Here is a 19,020-nt window from a genome sequence, read left to right on the forward strand (position 1 = left end):
AGAGAGAGAAAGACTTTATTGAATTGTCCTGCGGGGGGAGGTGGGCGGGAGCCACTCAGGGCCTGCCCCCTCCTTGACGTTTCCTAAGTCGTCCCCGAGACAACGCCTTGCGGGCGTCTACGAGGTCGACGCGCGGAGGGTCGTCGGGTGTGATCCCTCAGACCTCCCGTCGGCGCCTCCCTACGCTTCTGCCCTGCAAGAGCAGCCTCGAGCCGCTGGACTGCCCTGAATTGAACATAGTGGTCAGACGAGTTCATAGCACTTGTGATATCGTCCGGCCAACGCGTTGAGGCGGTTGCCTCCACTGGATTTAGTTCACAGTCCCACAGTAGGTGGGCCAAGGTCGCGTTCGTTTTCGCGCACACACTGCACAGCACACTTTCGTACACTTCTGGACACACATATTGCGCCAGCACCGGAGTTATCACAGAGTTTGTCTGTAATTGTCTATACAGCACTGCTTCAGCCCTGGTGAGCTTGGGGTGTGGGGGCGGCCGAAGCTGTCTGCCGAGGCGGTACCACTGTAGTATTTCGGCGTAAGTCACGAGGGGTTCATGGTCTGAGTCCTGCTGCCTTTCCGCCTGAGAGATGCGGGGGGGCGCCGCGCGGTTGGTAAGTGCGCGCGCGGCGGCGTCCGCTGTCTCGTTGCGGTTAGGGTGGCCGCTGCCGTCGGTGCTACCGTTCATGTGCGCCGGAAACCAACGGATGTGGGTAGCCGGCACCGATTCACTGTTCACTGCACAACACTGCACTACGCGCACTGCACTTGTACACACTTTGTCCTTGGCGAAGTTCGCGATGGCCGAGCGCGAGTCGCTCAGTATTGTTGTACATTGCGGGTTCGTTAGCGCGAGTGCGATCGCCACTTCTTCCGCCTGCTGAGCAGACGGTACGCGAACACTACACGCACTGTACACTTCTCCGGTGGTGGCTCTCACCGCCACTTTTGCGTAGGTGTCTGGTCTGTCGGGGTATTTGGCTACATCCACGTAGATGGCGCCCGTGTCGTTTGCGTGCGTCTCGGTGAGGGCTCGGGCCCTGGCCACTCGGCGTCCTGGGTTGTAGTCGGGATGGACGTTGCGGGGCAATGGGAGTATCTTGAGGCGTTGTAGCGTTTCCAGAGGGAGACCCCTTGCCTTGTGTGTTTCCGTCTTCTTTGGTCCGAGGCCCAGCCGCTCGAGTATTCTTCTGCCTGTACGTATGGTCGAAAGGCGTTCAAGCTGGGCAGGCTGTTTGTTAATAGTCTTGTAAATACATCGCTTCATCGCCTCATGGTTCATGTCATCTGCCGCCACGTAACATTTGGTGTAGAGTGCGGGTTCGTCATCCCCATCCTGGTCCTAGCATCGCACCGCATCGGCATGGACGTTGCCTCCAGGGATAATGAAGCCGCGCCGGGCAGCCCCAGCCCAGCCGATCGAGACCACCGAATGACGATGTATCCAGCCCGAAAGACCCAAGTGACGACCATCCGAGATCAGCAGTGCCCAGACAAGCCGAAGATGGATCCCCCCGCCCTTCCGTCCGACGTGGCCTCAGGACCTTTGGCGCTTCGTCGCGGCTGAAGCCGTTGCTGTTGCTGGGCCAGGCGTCATCAACACCATCATCGTCATCCGTGGCGGCAAGCAATTCGTCTGCATTTCTCATCGCACACCCATCCGCATTCAGTCGCCAACTTGTGTCGGCGTCGACCGGGACGGTCGTCCTCGACCGGCGGGGTGATGTCACGGGACGTGGCGGACAATCCCCATGGCGCCATGGCCCACCACCAAGAATGATGACGACGAAGAGCTGTGTGCGCGGCGCAGCTAAGCTGTGCTGGTTATGGCTGCCTGTAAATAGTCTTGTAAATACATCGCTTCATCGCCTCATGGTTCATGTCATCTGCCGCCACGTAACAATATGATAGAGTGTCCCGGGGGCCTCGCAGAAGCGGCATTGCGGGGGGAAACAGGTAGGGGCCAAAATGTGACTCCTGGTGGGGTGGGGGAAAGTATTCGTTTGAAGGGCACGTAGGAGTCGCTCCAGATCTCTGGGGAGTTGTTTGTGCGCTGGGGGGTAATGCTGTCGCTCTAGTCGGTAGTGTAGCGTGATTTCTCGGTACGTGACCATCGGGTGCATGCGCTCAGGCTCACTTCCGGCAACAGCGGCTCGGCGGGATAGCTCTCGAGCCAGGAGATGGGCGGTCTCGTTGCCAGGAACGTCGAGATGAGCGGGGGCCCAGATGATCTTGATGGAACGGTTAGGGGGGCATTGTGCAAGAATCTTGAGGGTTGTGCGGTGGATTCTTCCGTTAGCGAAATTTCGGCACGCCTGCTGCGAGTCCGTGATGATGACAGTAGCTGTGGTTTGACTCACGGCGAGGGCGACGGCCGCTTCCTCCGCTTGCAATGGGTTGTGCTGTGGTATAGTGAGGCTGGTGTGGTGGTGTTCCTTCATGACTACAACAGCGGTCGTGGCCTGAATCCCGGGGTATGTGGCAGCATCCGTGTAGGCAGTGTCGGATTCGTTTCCGTATCGCCTCGAAATGGCTCTCGCTCTGGCCTCTCGTCTCGCTGCGTGGTGCACAGGGTTCATGTTGCGCGGTAGAGGGGGAACAATGAGGCATTGACGGATTGTGTGTGGGATGCTTCTTAGGTCAGGATGTGAGTGTTGAAGTGGGACTGAAAGTCCCAGGCGGTAGAGAATGGCTCTGCCCGCTTCTGTGGCTCCCAGTCGCACTCTTTGGCTCGAGAGGTGGGCCTCGATTAATTCTTCTGCGGTGTTATGGATTCCAAACTGGAGAAGTCGGTCTGTGGAGGTGCTTGCTGGGAGTCCGATGGCTTGCTTGTAGGCTTTCCGGATTATCGTATCTACTGTCTTGAGTTCTGCCGCGGACAGAAGAGCATACGGTATAGCGTAGGTGATCCGAGATATTATGAACGCTTGGACTAGTCGAAGCGTGTCTGCCTCCCCCATACCTCGCGTTTTGGAGGCAATGCGTCTGATCATGTGGGTTACTTGTTCAGTGGTGTGTTTTAACTTGTTGATGAGAATGGAGGATGTGCGGTCTGCTTGAAATGTCATGCCAAGGATCTTGATGTGTTGAGAGGGGCTGATGGTATGGCCGTCCATGCGGATTTTGATCGTCGGAGATCCAGGTGGTTGGTTTTTTTGGCGGGAGACCAGTAGCAGTTCAGACTTCTGGGGGGCACAACTAAGACCGCACGATTGGGCGTAGTGGTTCACTACGTCCGCCGCCATTTGCAAACGGTTCTCAATCTCCCCTATCGATCCAGTGGACGACCAGATGGTAATGTCGTTCGCATATACGCCGTGCCGAATACCCGGTATGTCGTTTAGGAGAGAAGGAAGGCCGAGCAGGGCGATGTTAAACAGCAGGGGGGATAGGACTGCCCCCTGATGTGTGCCGCGCCCACCCTAAGAGAAAAGATCAGTGGCGTGGTTCCCGACCTTGAGGATGGCTTGCCTGGTGATGAGGAAGTCTCGGACGTACTGGTAGGTTCTTGCGCCACAGCCAAGGAAGTTGAGTCGAAGCAAGATGGCGGTGTGCTTCACATGGTCAAATGCGCCCTTTAGGTCCAGTGCCAAAATGGCAGTAGGAGAATTTCGTGTGGCAGGTGCCATTACCTCCTCTTTAATTTGAAGTAGGATATCTTGCGTGGAAAGATTACGGCGGAAGCCTGCGATAGTCCCGGGTAGCTTTCCTGTGTCTTCTAGGTACGTTTCAAGCCGGTTGAGGACAATATGTTCCAGGAGCTTCCCCACGCAGGACGTGAGGGAAATGGGGCGTAAATTTTCTATGCTGGGTGGTTTTCCCGGCTTCGGTATTAGGCGGACCTCCGCCATTTTCCATTCAGCTGGGAGGACACCAGCCCGCCATATCTGGTTGAGGTAGGAGGTGAGATCTAATAGAGATTGATCATCCAAGTTGACCAGAAGTTTGTTCGAAATTTGATCCATGCCCGGTGCCGTGTGCCTTCGAAGACCGCCAACGGCTGCCGCAACCTCGTGTAAATGGATGTCCTCGTCGAGTAAGGGGTTAGGGCTACCGGTGTATGGCGGGAGCGGTTCTGACGGGTGAGTGGGGAGGTAGCGATCCCGGAGGCTATTGAGGAGATCTGCCATAGTCCCGGGGTGTTGTTGAATGATTCGCGTCATGTGGTTTTGTGATTCCGTCTTGCTGGTGGCCGGATTGGTGAGGAAGCGAAGCAGTTTCCAGGTTTTGAGGGTGCTCAATGTACCCCTTAGCCCGTCGCAGAGCGTGAGCCAATTCTCTCGGCAGAGCATAGCTGCGTATTGCGCTGCGTCGGCCGTGAGCTGTGCGATCCGCTTCTTAAGCGTGCGGTTATGCTTTTGTTTTTTCCATCGTTTTAAGAGGCTGCGGCGGGCCTCCCACATGTGGAGAAGCCGAGCGTCGATGCACGGAGTGGTAGTTGTGGTTTGTAGTTGTTTGGTGTGTTCCTGCACGTCTTGGCGGAGTTGTGCGATCCAGTCTTGTATGGACAGTGGGGTGCGGGAAACTCCGGGTTGGCTTCGTTGTCCTCGAACCTCTCTCAGCTTGGCCCAATCCGTGAGGCGGGCGGTTCCTATCGTGGCCTGATAGTCTTTTCCGTATATGGTGGTGGCCAGGATGCCGTGATCACTGCCCAGGTACTCACCTAAGTGGGACCAGCGGGCACGGGGGACAAGTTTGGTCAAGGTGAGGTCAGGGGTAGTGTCCCTGGTGACGCTGTTGCCTATTCTTGTGCTTTGCTGGGGGTCAGTTAGCAGGGTGACATCTTGATCAATAATAAATGCGTGCAGCGCTCTGCCCCTTGGGTTGGTGTAAGTATATCCCCAGACGGGGTGGGCTGCGTTGAAGTCGCCCACTACTAGGAGTGGATGGTTGGCCGCCATGTGGGCAGCTTGCTCTATTACTTGCTTCAGGGCGTGGGGAGAGCTCTTCGGTCTGCAGTAGATGTTGAGCAGAAAAAGGGTGCGTTTTCTCTTAACCACTTTCGGAATTAGCTCGAGCAGTATTCCTAAGGGCTCTGACTGTTGAAGGGGGTGTTGAATAGCGACAAGTCGCTTGCTGATAAGGGTGTGAATACTATTGCTTTTTTCTGTGCTGTATGTGATGAAGCCGGGAAGGCGGACCTGGGTGTTAGTCTCTTGAAGCGCGATAATTTCGGGTGGGGTAGATGATGTCGAAAAGTACTGGGTGAGTGAACCGTGCTTATTCTTGAATCCGCGACAGTTCCACTGCCAGACAGTGAGTTTCTGTTGGGTGTTCGGTTGCCTACTGCATCGTTGTGCTGCCATCGTGGGGGAAAAGAGGGGTGACTTGGTGAGGGTCAGCCGTTTGGGAGGTTTGGTTGCTGTGCCACTGCTGAGGAGCCACGAGCGGAAGCATATGTTCCTCTAGCTTGACTATGCGGGCCGTCACTCGTGCATCGAATTGCAACATGCGGTCGGTCAAGTACTTTTCTAGAGTAGCCTGAATAGATTTGGTAGATCGTGTTATTAATTCTTGTATCTGCTGGAGGGTCGGTATGGAAGGTGTGGGTTGCGCGTTCTGGGGATGGTTGGGATGCTGCTCTTTTGGCGGGATTGGGGATTTTTCAGCCCGTTTGCGTTTTTCGGGTGGGGAAGACTGGGTGCTGGATTTTGCAATGCTGCGTGTGCTAAGGAACTCCTCCCGCATCGCAGATAATTCTGCTCTGAGAGATGCAAGTTCAGCTTTTAGAATAGCATTTTCCTCTAGTAGGCGGGCATTCTGCGCCTGCACCTGTGTTATTTCAGGGTGGTGAAGGGTGGGCTGAGCTTTGGAAGAGGCGACCTTTGCCCAGCTCACGAGTGCCGAATCTACGACGGGCAGGAGGAGGCAACCGATCGCCGGTCTATCGCAGTTCAGACTTGCAACGCGTGTCGTGACGTTGTGTTCGTTCCTAACGCCTCTCTGAATTGTTTTGAAGTTGAATAAAATGCATGCGTCAAACCCGGGCATTCGGTTCAGGGCGTTCTGTGCGATTGCATGAAAGAAGTTCCGCGGGACTTCAACGGTGTCTTTATGGAACGTACTCAGGTAAGAGAATATTCATGCCGTGCTGTGGCCATGTTGCAATCAATACTAACGGGAAAGCGTTTGTTTACAATTGTTTGGGTAGTCGTAAAATCTCCAAGCACTCCGGCACTCCGCTCGCAAATCAGCCGGCGAATCATTTCGCAAAACATTAGACAGATAGCGCCGTATGCATTAGCGTGCCGCTACGCAAAACTGATGAGACGCTCTACTAAAACTCCGCTCGCGGTGTTTACGTAGTGGGACGCAAAAACTTAGCGTTTAGCGTACGCAAAGGCAACAAATGCTGTACTAAAACCCTCTATTAACCCGCGCTATCGCAATAAAAGCTTCGTCTTGGCCCAGCTACTCCCCGGCGTGTTCGTTTCAATTTCAGTATCACATGCGCTGGATTTTCAGCTCACTGATTCACGAAGCTTCTTCTGCTTACAACTACATATTGAAATCAAGTACCGTAATGTTCGACATCAATATTATAAAAGAGACCTGAAAGGCGCTTGAAAACCACTCAGTGAGTGTACGCAACCTTGCATTTTACCCTTCGCCACGTAAAATAATCCAAGCTCTCCGCCAGTCTACACCCGAGTACGCACTTCTACGAGCCCGTACGCCAAGTCTATGGCCGAGTACATGGAGGATTCCGCATCCATGTGGTTGGACCCTAACGTTTCGCTTTCAGCTCTAGCGCTGTCTCATCATACCCACTGCTTGATGTACAAACAGTTCAACAATGCTTGGCATGTCGTAAGGCCACACGTTTCGGTAATGTTGCGATACGTCTACGTAATTATAACCCAGGTAGGTTGCAGGACGCAGCCGTAGCAAGGGCGAGAAAGAAAAATATGCGAAAAAATTGATCATGATGAGGCTTTGATCACACGTTGGGCCATTGGACAATACTGCTTGCGCATTCACCACACCACAGCAAAGGTTTATACTTTGTCCTAAAGTTTGTTCTTGATTTTAAGAGGAAAGCTCTTTATCAATATCGTAATTTTTCATGATCGCAGCTAAAAATACCAAGAAATTGCAAGCGCGGGCATCGCGGCGACCGCCCGGCAGTTAACAAAACAAAGAGAACGCCTCGCTCTCGTGCGTGCGTGTCTCGCGATGACCGCCAAGCGTCCCCTGCGCAAGTTCGTCAAGTCAAGCATACCCACTTAGAGATTGGCCAAGATTGCGGTGACCACCCGGCAGTTCAGAAAACCGAGAAAATGCCAGGTGCTCGTGAGGGCGTGCGCATGCCTTGCGACGACCGCCCAGCGCCAATGGCGCACGTTTGTCAAGCCAAGCATATCGGCTTAGTAAGATTGGCGAAGATTTGCAAAAAAAAAAAAAAAAAAAACTCCAGCGTTGGCCGACATCGTAGCAGCACTTGCTCGAAACTGCAAAGACAGGTCTTAGCGTACGCCCCTCCGAGGTGATGTCCAAGAGTATCACTTCAGAAAAAAAAAAAAAAACAGAAAAACGAAGCTCGTACTCGTAACAACATTGATGAAGTAATCGTCGTGGCGGCAGCGAAGGAGAAGCAAATCGGCGCCAATCGTGGACTTAGCCGTCGTGGTGGTCGTGAAGGTTGCGTAAAGCATCGCTGCCTTCAAGTCTTGCGCGTTAGCGTGAGCTTCCTTCATTTTTTACACCGTTATTATCTTGTCGCAATTTGTTTCGCAGGCCCGACCACAAAACGGAATCAAACCCGCATAAATTGAGCATTCACTTATGCACAGAGTCCGGAGTAATTACCCACCAATTTTTCTGTTTCATTTCGTCCCCGGGGTGGGTATGTGCCAAGCCGTAGAAGGGAAGAAGTGGAAGCTACCTGCCCAGCTATTGCAACGAAGACGAGTCTGTCGATCACTTCCTTTTGATATGCCGACGTTTTTCCCGAGTCAGACGTCAGTCCCTGGAGGTGCCGCTTAACAGTTTGGGGATATCCCTAACAGTGCCGGCTATTCTATCGTTCGGGGCATCCGAAACGGGGTTCTGCCGCCGGGATGTATGCTCTGCCCTCCTGCGCTACGTTGAAAATTCAAAACGATTCTCTTTATGATTGCGATTGGTCACCCTCGCTTTGATTTTTCAGGTTTTTTTTTATTATTTTTTCCTTTTTCCTCAAAAATTTTTCAAACCGGTCTAAATTATCTTTCCTAAAAGTCGCGTGATTAGAAAAGAATTCCATTCATCTTAACCATCCTCTGTTGATTGGCCGATCCCCTGATTGGGTATGTGCCATACCTAAAGGCGCAACAACAACAACAACAACGCAGGAGTGGGCTCTGAAAGGTGAGCGCTTCCTGCCTTCTGTGCTTTCGATCAGAGGTAGATTTTAGCAGCCTGTTTTCCCCTTGTCATTACTGTCATGAGTTGCGCACTCCTACCATGTGAACGATAGTGTGCACGTAAGGTTAACACAAAGACCCTGCCTAGGAGATGCATGATGTCACCACCTCCAGAGAGAAACACTGCCGTAGTCGGCTTGCGGTTGACACCATTTTACTGTCAACGTCTTGCAATCAGCGCTTTTTGTATTGTTTCACTAGCGTGCGTAAAAGAAGATTCATGTTATATGGTGTTAGGATTGTTTTGCTTTAGGGGTTACTCATGAACAATACCGAGACTCAACTTCAGGTTTAATTTACGGCGCTTTTTACCTTTCTAATTCTGGGTAATTTTCTTTAGGTAGTAACTCGAAATTTCTACCTGACACTTTACATTTGAAACTGGAGTGTGCGGCGGCGTTTAGGTCATTTTTAGCAGAGACTCACAAAAACAGCTCTACGTATAAGGGGCTCAAAATTTTCAATTCATCACCGATTTCACTGTTTCAGAGGATAGGGTGAAGTGGTGCATGCAGACGCAGGATGCACGGAAATACTACACATTTATTGTGCTGCTTGCGACGCTATGTTTGCGATGGCTATTAGAGGTGTGCACGGGTTCGGGCTTACCCAAAAGCCCGGGCCCGGCCCGGCCCGTGGGCCGGGCTTGGGCCACCCGACTTACTTATCACCCGGGCCCGGGCCGGACTCGGGCCGAAATGTAAATGCTTCGGACGCGCCGGGCCGTCCTGACGGCCCGGGCTGGCCAGGCACAGTGAAGCAATACTTAGGTTTTCTATGATATCACAGAAACTACATGTTGATGACGCGGTAAAAGCACGGGTCAGGTTTCTTCTTACATTCCCCGGGACTTATCATTAGGTCCTGAGGCACATGTGGGCGCATACGGCAAGCCGGTAAGTGTGAGAGATCTGCAACTGCATGTCTTGGGATGAACTTAGCAATGCATGCCTCTCAGCGACACACCGCGCAGGGAAGTACAAGGAATGACCATTCAGCGTGACTAGTTTCCACCTCGAAGTTCGGGCGAAAAGAAATTTTCAAGATGGAACACTGTGAAGTGCAAACACTGCCAGAGAAACCTGCGTCTCGATCTGTTTTCTGTAGCAGTGCCCTATTCAGAGTTGCGTTTCCTTCTCTGAGCCAACAAAAGTGAAGCTGACAAAGACTGAGGTGACAATTCAACTTTAGTTTTGCTCTTTGTTTCTGCGGGAAAACATCGTGGTGAGCGTAGCTGGTGGTAGGAGGGGCCTGTGCCCTCGGGCGTCGTGGCCGGCAGACGAAGACGAAAGGAAAAGCGCAACAATGGAGTAGGGTGGTTTAAATGCGCCAACAGCTGCCTAAACAGTAACACTTAATATGATTGAAACTTTATAAATAAGCGATATGAGTCGGTATAGAACATAGCGAAGCGGCAACGATAAAATGTGCATAAATGCACGCGTGTACTTTCCGTCTCGATAAAAAGAAGGGACCGAGTCTGACAGCCCTATATACTCTTGAGAAAAGGAAACGTATACTGACTAAAGAACAAAGCAAGTACACACCCTGTTTACACAAACACGAACCGGCTGGTCCCCTGGCATACTGGTTCCATTTCTGCATAGGAATCGCAAGAATCAGGTTCAAATGCTCAAGGTGCCATTCTATTTTTAATTGCTTGTTTTAATGCATTTATGGAACATTATGAAATTCTACACAAAATGCCGGGTGGTTTTGTTCCCGTTACGTGAGCTCCAGCTCTTTTTTTACTTTTTACTTTTCAGTGGTTTGGGCCATTTCGGTTTCGGCTACTTTTCTTGAATATTTTTCAATATTACCATGAATTTGTCCGTGGTTGGGTGGTTTGTGGTTCATCTTTTTTTAGGTTGGGTGGTTCGGTCACCTTTACGTCGGTTTCAATTCTTTCGTATGTAGCTGAGCGAAGGACAGCTGCGGTAGGGATATGTGCATAATTGTTATGTTTAATTGGGGTTGTTTTGCCCGTTTAATGTTGGTTTTGCCTGTTATCATTTCTCCTACGATGCATTTAAGGTCATTTCCCTTAAGATGTCCCAATCAGGCGCGGGCTCCTACAATATTTGGGTTGGAAACACACAGCCGGGCCGGGCCGGGCCGGGCCCGGGCCATAAGGTTAAGGTCTCGGGCCGGGCCGGGACGGCCCGTCGGCCTTTTTTGTCGGGTCGGGCCGAGCCTACTGCGATAAGCACCGGGCCCGGGCTGGGCTCGGGCCCAAATTTTCGGCCCGTGCACAGCTCTAATGGCTATATCGAGGTGAGCACAATCAAGCCGATTATCCTTCCGTGATAATGAATAAAAATTATTCCTTGCAATTTACAGCATGGACTTCTTCAGCTAGTTGAACACTTCAGCTTGTTCAGCAAGTTCGCCGCGCCTGATGTGCCTGCAATGTTATGGCTAGTAATTGCGCACAGGTTTTGCTGGTTGCTGCGGAGCTCAAGTGCGCACCCGAGCAGCCGCTGCTCGTAAAAAAAGCATACCTCGTGGAAGTTGTGAGCATGGGGTTTGGCGTATCGAATGTTGAAGCTTACCGCTCCCGCTGGGGCATCGCTCCCATTTCTCTTTGGAGGGAACTGTCCGGGGTTGGAAAGTTTGGTCGTTCTCCCTTCAGTAGGCTGCATTAAACTTTTGAAGCTTGCGTTATCCGGTTCTGTAAGGAGCTCGACAAATATATATATCATAAAATTGGCTTGAAATGGTTTCTTCCGAATGCCCAATCTGGGCAATGCGACGTGTCGCAAGAGATTCACTTAAAGTGCACCGGACTGTCAGACATTTGTAAATTTGATCTTTTTTAGAGGGCTAGCTGTCTCCAAACCACCACTACATGTGTTGCTAAAATTTGTGATGCTACTAAACGCAAAAAAATAAAAGCTTTTCTACGTGATTCTCCGTTTTCACAGAGGCTAAGCACATTGTCGCTTACTATAATGCACTTAAACCGACGCGATTAGTTGTTGACACAAAGAAATCCCAACGCGGGAGCAAGGGCAAGTTGAGGCGCGACACTGCATTCAGCGGCCATCTGGGGTATTCGGAACATCGTTCCTAGACTACCACATCAACTTTAGAATGTTAAATTGCCACACTGCTCGAATTGTATGGCATCGCGTATATAGTCATCCTTTTGCAGTGACTGACTACCGTCGGAACGCTCAGTTAAGGGGGTCAGCAAGTCACCCTTTTCGGGGTTCCACCCTGGTGAGAGACGTTTAATACAGTTTCTAGTGCGTTTTAGATTTTAGCAGCGGGTCTGTTGTAAGTCAAGCCTTTTCGTGACTCTCGTGAAGGTCGTGCGTCACGCAGCGGTAGGAGCAGGTTCCCGGACCCGCCGACAGAGGGCGCAGTGGTCTTGTAGGTCAGGTCAACCCCGCCTGTATAATCATTGCCTGACGCGTGAACGAAAAATGGCCAAACAGCCACTCACCTGCTGCTGTCTCCTACCCTTTCCCGCTCAGCCAGCTCCGCTTCTCGGAAACTACGCAAAATAGTTGACAGTTTGTCTAGCGTCCCCAAGGGGGCGCTCCTTAGCTCCTACGCCTTCTTGTTTATCACTATGCCTGTCTGTCCTGGTCTGACGCTGACAAAACCGCCTGCGCCACGGCGGACGCCAAACCAGTCGTGGTACGGCAGGCTGATGCCGGCTTTGCGCCCTTACGTACTGGGATCCCGGACCCCGAAATGTTCTGAGTAGGGCATCCCCCTCTGTCCCATCTGCGTTTCGGCCTTCTTTTTTCCACGCTGTTCGCACTCCGCATCGGCACATAGTTTTAAAATTGAGGACTGTACGGTAGCAGCGCCCTTACAGCGTGGCTGGATGCTCAACTGCTTATCCTTTTATTTTCTATAATCTCCTGAAATTTACAAGGACGTGATATTTTTGGATGTGAGCAAAACGGCTTTTGAAACCAAACAGGCAAGATGACAGACACGCATCGTAGAAGTGGGCGCAGCGTTCGTGACTCGCGAGCAGTTATGTAAGGCGGGACGTCCGCCGGCGCGCGCCACATAGCGGATGAGTGCCTGAACCTCCGTGGCCTGAACTAAGCGTCTCTACTGATCCCATTGGAAAGCGGGCGACGCGTTAGGCAATGTTGATCCAGGCGGCGTTGGTCAGGTCCTCTTCTCTCCCCCTAGAGAATGGAGGTTAAGGCTGGTGTTTTGCTGCCGATTCCTTTGTCCAAACCGTAGGGTTTGCGCGGGGTTAAGGCTCACGTTCTCAGTTGAGCGCCCGTTGACCTTCGAGCCGACACAGGCGAACCGGCAACGAGAACGGCCTACACTTTGAAGCCAGACACCAACAGGAAACTGGTTAGGCGTGTTGGCGTGAAAGGAAGATGCGATAATAGACAGATTCAGTTAGGCGTTCTGGGCCTCAGCGTGCTGCTGGGCGCAAATCGGAGCGTATGCTCGTCGCGACGCCCCCATGAATAGTTTTAGGGGCGCAGTACCGAAGGACAGCAGAATGTCCGTCCGTGTCCGTGCGCATAGCATTTACAAGCGCAGAAAATCACACACGCACCGGCAGGATTCAACCCTGTGTCTGGTAGACCAGATAGAATTAGTGTCAGTCGTCTTACCCACTGGGCAACGACCGTGAGTTAGCACCCGAGAGTCAAACGGCTTATTCCCTCGCCTGTAACGTGCGGAGTACCTTAGGACCTCCCAATGTTCATCCGCGTCCATCCGTGCGCACACCACCATCAAGCAAAAATCAAGCGAATTTTGATTTGAGCCGTGAGTTGCAGTTTCATTTAGGGAATAATCAAGGTGCATCACGGCTCAAATGGAATGACGGCCCGGGCGCAAATCGGATTCCACTCAGGGCGCAACTCGGATGTCATTTCGAGATCCCGTACTCCGCACCCTCGCCATCATGCACGGATTGGAGATGCTGCTATTTTTTGTACGGCGTTTTTGTAGCGTGCGCTAACCCGTTGCGGCGCCATCTGTTGAACGCAATGCAAAATTTGCCAATTTTTACGTGGTTGTCCAAGGCGAGCTGTAGGTGGCAGGTTTTTCTTTTTTTGTGCAATGCATTAGCGCTGGTTTCGATTGTAAAAATCTTGAAAGTACGATAAAAAAGACCCTCTTAACTTGATTCAGTATAAGGGGAAAATACGATACACCCGTCGGCACTGTTTTGCTCAACCGCGCAGCGCAAAGTTTTAAGCAACGCGCAGTGCTCAGCATACTCATTTTATTCACTTTTCTAGTATGCCAGGACCATGCGACAAATACTACTGAGCATGGCGTGCGACGCTAATGCGTCGCGCAAAATGAAACACCGGGTAGGCTGACACGGCGGTTTAGTGATACACTTCACTCGGGTGTAGCAACTCAACAAAATATAGGAAGCATTCTTATTGCTCACTCCCTCTTATTTGTGGAGTACAAACCCTTCTCGTTTCACAAGGGTAACGCAACGTTCTTGACTCACACCCCAGGGTGCGGCGACGGAGGAGGAGGAGTGAAACTTTATTTTTGATCAGAATAAAAGAGAGTTAGGGCCTGTGGCCCTCCGCACAGGTGTAGTCCCTATTCCGGGACCGCATTGGTCAAGGCCGCCACTCTCGGCGCGCAGGCGGCAATTCTTGAATACCCGAAGTACAGGCCGCCGAGCCGCACAAACACTGCGCGCGTTCCACCACCGCGACACGCACACGATCACCGCCACCCACTTCCGGAGCCATCCGGGTTGTCCTTGCTGGTTCATTTCTGGCCGGTATGCCTGCTATAACAGAAACGTTCTCGCCTAATGAGAAACACACGGCCCGGTCGGCAATTTCAGTCGGCGAACCGGCTCTCTCGCACCCTGCCGCCGTCGTAGCCGGAGCAGCAGCCATTTTGGAAGCTGCCTCCTCGCCGGGCAGGAGCATTCCGCAAGCTCCAAGCCGTTGCGTGTGTAGCATCGCATCGTTAGGGCGTTAGCGTAGCGTACTGCGCAATTCCAGTCGTGACCCGCTCCGCTCTTGCGGTCGCCGAAGCCGTATGGGCTTCGGCCATCCCTCCCCACTAAATCCCAGTTGTAAAATAAAGTGGTTCTCTCTCTCTCTCTCTCTCTCTCTCTCTCTCTCTCTCTCTCTCTCTCTCTCTCTCTCTCTCTCTCTCTCTCTCTCCCCCCTCTCCTCTCTCTCTCCCTCTCTCTCTCTCTCCTCTCTCTCTCTCTCCTCTCTCTCTCTCTCTCTCTCTCTCTCTCTCTCTCTCTCTCTCTCTCTCCGGGGCGCCCGCTCCTTCCGACTATCAGCCGACTTACCCGATTTAGTTAGAGCGCGCGCCGAACTACATCTGTCTAATATGCTCGATATGTAGCAAGAGGCAGCTCGGTATAAGCGTTGGCTACGTTCTTCCTAGTGCCAGTGAAATACAATTTTCCTGTACATGTTTCGCTAGATGGGATTATTTATTTATTTATTTATTCAGTTATTTTGTTTCTTGATAATTCAATCTTCATTACAGGGATTTTAGGAGGCTGGCTAGACATACTTTCCTTACAATTTTGGCGCTCTATAATAGATGCAACGGAAAAACAATAATAAATGCTACAGCAAGGTATGAATAATCAAGTCAAATGTGCTACAAATAAGGGTAATGATGGTTGTAAGACTAGAACAAACAATAACCAATACAACAGCAAGAATAAGTAGGTCAAATGCTCTGGGGAAAATCATGGACCCACGCATTGCAAAGTATCAGCGGTTGGAACTCTATGGGAGGGACTTTAGTTTTATATTTATCTTTTTCTTAAGCCTGGTTATGTCTACAGCAGGACGAAGGCCCCTCCCAAAGACCTCAAGCCACGCCTATCGAATGCCTGACGGCCGATAGTGTTATTGTATAATCACTTTCGTTAGCAGTGGATAGATACAAGCCGATGCTGCTGATCTTCCTGTGCATCAGAAAAACTTTGCGAAAAAAGCGCAGTGATAATGAGGATAACAGTCGCCGTGGTAAGCGAATATACCGAAATGACGCTTCAGACGATAGTCGCCAAATATTATCTGATGATGTCCAAACTATCCACCGGTATTTATACTCACTGAAAATGGGGAAAGTCATGGATAACATTCTGCAACCTGCGGCTGTAAAGTACTCGTATCGTATAACAGAACAAACAATGACAAATGCAGCAGCAAGGTATGAATAATCAGGTGAAATGTGCCGCAAATAACGGTAATGATGGTTGTAACATTAAGGATTTTCAATTTCAATTTTCAATTCGTGATTACTACTCGACATTTTTGTTCTTTCATTGCAGCAAGTGGATCAGTTGTAAGAAGAATGGTCTATACCAAATAAACTGCAGAATTATGGGGATTCCATAAAGAACATTACCGCAATATGAGCCACTGGAACATATGCGGGTCAGCCAACGTTTAAAAGTTTTTTTTCCCTTAGGAGTGTTTTGTTAAAATGGTTATCTCAGATCACGACGGGGTGGCTACCGCTACACGAGCTAGAAGTAAGAGTAGCCAATGGGGTTGAAAGGGGTTGAAATAATGAAGTAATGGGGAATAGAAGCGACCCACGCATTGCAAAATAACAGGTGTTGGAACTCCAAGGGAAGGACTTTCGTTCGCAGTGGGTATATACCCACCGCGAACGAAATCCCTGTATATATACAGGGAGTCCCAGCTATAATGCATCAAGATTTAAAGAAAAGGTAACGGCGTAACTCGAATAAAACCTAGTGCATAATGTCTGCAGTACTGTGGAGAAGCCGACAGTGTTTTTTCGTTTGTGAGACTTAATTAATGATTTGTAATTAATTATCTTACACGAGTATTACTGTCGTAATCACTAAAGTGTCAAGAAGGCACTTGTAGGTACCCACGAGGGGCATCTAACGGCGGTATTTTCAGCTACGAACTAATTGCGTACACATTTATTCTGTCTGATAAAGAAAACCCTCGAAATATGAAAAATACCACGTGACGGCGCCTCCGGGCGCATCGTAAAGCAACGCCCTCAAACAGGCTGCCTCTGGGTTAGCCAGAATGAAATAAACAAAAGAAAGAAGAAATTGCGACCGAGTTTGTGCCTTATCTGCACACGCGCCCCGCGAATCTTGCTGTTGCTGCTCCTTCCACGCATGCCATTATCAAGGTGATGCGCTGCCTCTTGGGGGGGGGGGGGGGGGGGGAGTAACACGCGAAGCAGTTGCTTTCACTTTTCAATCAGCTTATTTAGGGACGCTGCTTTACAATGTGCGCGGAAGCACCGTCACGTGGTATCTTTCATATTTGGCGGGTTTTCTGTATCAGTCAGTTAATGAGTACGCAATGAGTTCGTTGCTGAAAATACCGCAGTTAGATGCACCTCGTGGTTACCTACAAATGCCTCATTGACGCTTCAGTGATTAAGACAGTAATACTCGAGTTAGATAATTAATTACAATTAATTAGGTGAGTCTCATTAACGAAAAAATTACTGTCCGCTTCTTCACAGTACTGCAAACCTTATGCACTAGGTTTTCTTCGAGTTATGCAATTTCTGTTTTTTTTTTAAATCTCGGTGCATGATAGCTGCAACACCCTGTATATATGCCGGCGATGTTCTGATGGATCAGGAAAATATTTTGGCAGTGGCTATAATAAGCGAATATTCAGAAAGGACGCAGCAGACGATAGCTGCCATTATCTATTGATGTCCAAACTAGCCACACCTAGTCATGCTCACTGAAAGTAACGAAAGTCATGGATAAATTTCTGCAACCCGCGGCTGTAGCGTATACATATCACTCTAATAAAGCACGGGGGTAAATGCAGGATGACAGCTATCGGGGAAAACGAATTTTAACCTTTATTATTAAAGGGCAGTCACACGAAAATTTTGCACGTTGTTTTTTTGTTGCGACAAGTAGCTGATGACCTATTTATCACGTGTTGAAACCCCATTTGCTTTAGGGCGCGACGGTTGTTTAATTGAAAACGTTTATAATGCGCCCAGTCACGGTTTCTGTTTCAGCGGGTGCCGCGAAAGGTTGGATTTTGAATAAACAAAGCTGTCCACGTGACTGTAGGACGCATATCACAGAGAACAGCTGCCGTACCACCGCCCATTCCGCGTAGGCGGCACTATCTGCTAATGGCCTACGTACGACCCCGTCAGCCGCTTAATCAAAAAAATTGGCCGCATATCTGCTCTTTTCGTTTCAAATGTCGACGCAAGACGATAGTCGACTGACATCCCTGCCAAGTAACTCCTTCTTGTTCACCTCTCATGCTGTTCCTCTCCCGTCTCGTTCTGCCCAAGATAACACGCTAGAGGTTTGCTCAAGTCAATTTAAATTTACCTGGTTCCACTGCTCCAAGTTGGGTGCATTGATGCCAGCGCTGCCGTACGGCGGAGATGCGCGTGAATCAAGGCAACGTACTACAACGTTTATAGAACCACGTCGCCCTACTCCACGAGTGTTCCAAGTGGAACATGGAACCTATCTAGTAGAACCTTTTGTTGCTGTTGTAGTTTTTATAATACCGCCATGTAGCGCAAGCAACAACAGGCGACGATTTTGTGCAGTTGATATAGTATTTCGTTTGCTTTCGCAAAAATCAAGTGTCCGTGAATTTTTAATAAAAGAGCACTGCAAATATCACTCATGTATTGATTTTCTGCCTTATATTTGCGTGATGTCTTCTTCTTGTTCAAGAATATTGATAAGTACGAACATTAACACCGGACGTAAACGTTTGCATGTGGCTGTGGCTATATGAGACTATTGTGGTGTTTCTGTTTCACTTTGGCCGTGTGGCTGAAACGAGTCACAGGCAGACCAAAATTTCTCTTAAGTACTCCAAGAAAGACTATCGTCCTTAAAAGCGACCGTGGACGTGATACAGGCGCTGCGAGTGCAAATTGCTGCCGCGGCTAGAGAACGACGTGCAACGCTCGAGGTAGTTGATGGGGGCGCGTGCGGTGGGAGCACCCGGTCGGTCTGCCTACAGGTCCGCCTACAGTTTTTAGGCTTAAAACTGCGGTGGACATCCACTTGCCGCTCCCGTAAGCAGTGCAGATGACAATTTTTGATGTTATTCGCCATGACATCGTTGCCTCCTTTCTTGTATGTGCAGCTTTGTTTGGACTTGAGTTCCATTTAGTGCAGCGGTAACATGTTATCATTCGTGCTTTGGCGCCTGCCTCCGCCACTTCGCGGCCGCGGCCGCCGCCCGCGCAATGAACGTGCTCGTGGTATACGCGGCTCCCTCAGTGCACCTGCCGTGTTTCCGGCGCGTTTACACATCCAGTGTAATAAAAAGCAATGAAAATTGAATGCCTTGAATCGCTGAAACATTTAGGTACCGGGCAGAGGCCCCAAGAGCCAACGAAATCCCGGCGCCTTCGCCGCCAAAGATAGGATTCTTTCTAGCTCGAGAGAAAAAGCTCCTACCTCTGAACGGAGCGGCTAGGCGGCGAGGAACGCCGGCAGTGCAGGAGCGACCAACACAAACTCGTGACGTCTTGGGATGTTGTTTCCATGTAGATGTCGATTCGCGAGGACATCTGCTAGGTGCTCGTTTGCGTTACGCACATTTTAAAATTGAATTTAAATAAATTTTAGCTGCATTTGCCTCTGATATCTTGCAGGCTATGCAT

Source organism: Haemaphysalis longicornis, unplaced genomic scaffold (assembly GCF_048455015.1).
Source record: "Haemaphysalis longicornis isolate Haplotype H1 unplaced genomic scaffold, Haemaphysalis longicornis Haplotype H1 scaffold_56, whole genome shotgun sequence".
Classification (NCBI taxonomy): Eukaryota; Metazoa; Arthropoda; class Arachnida; order Ixodida; family Ixodidae; genus Haemaphysalis; species Haemaphysalis longicornis.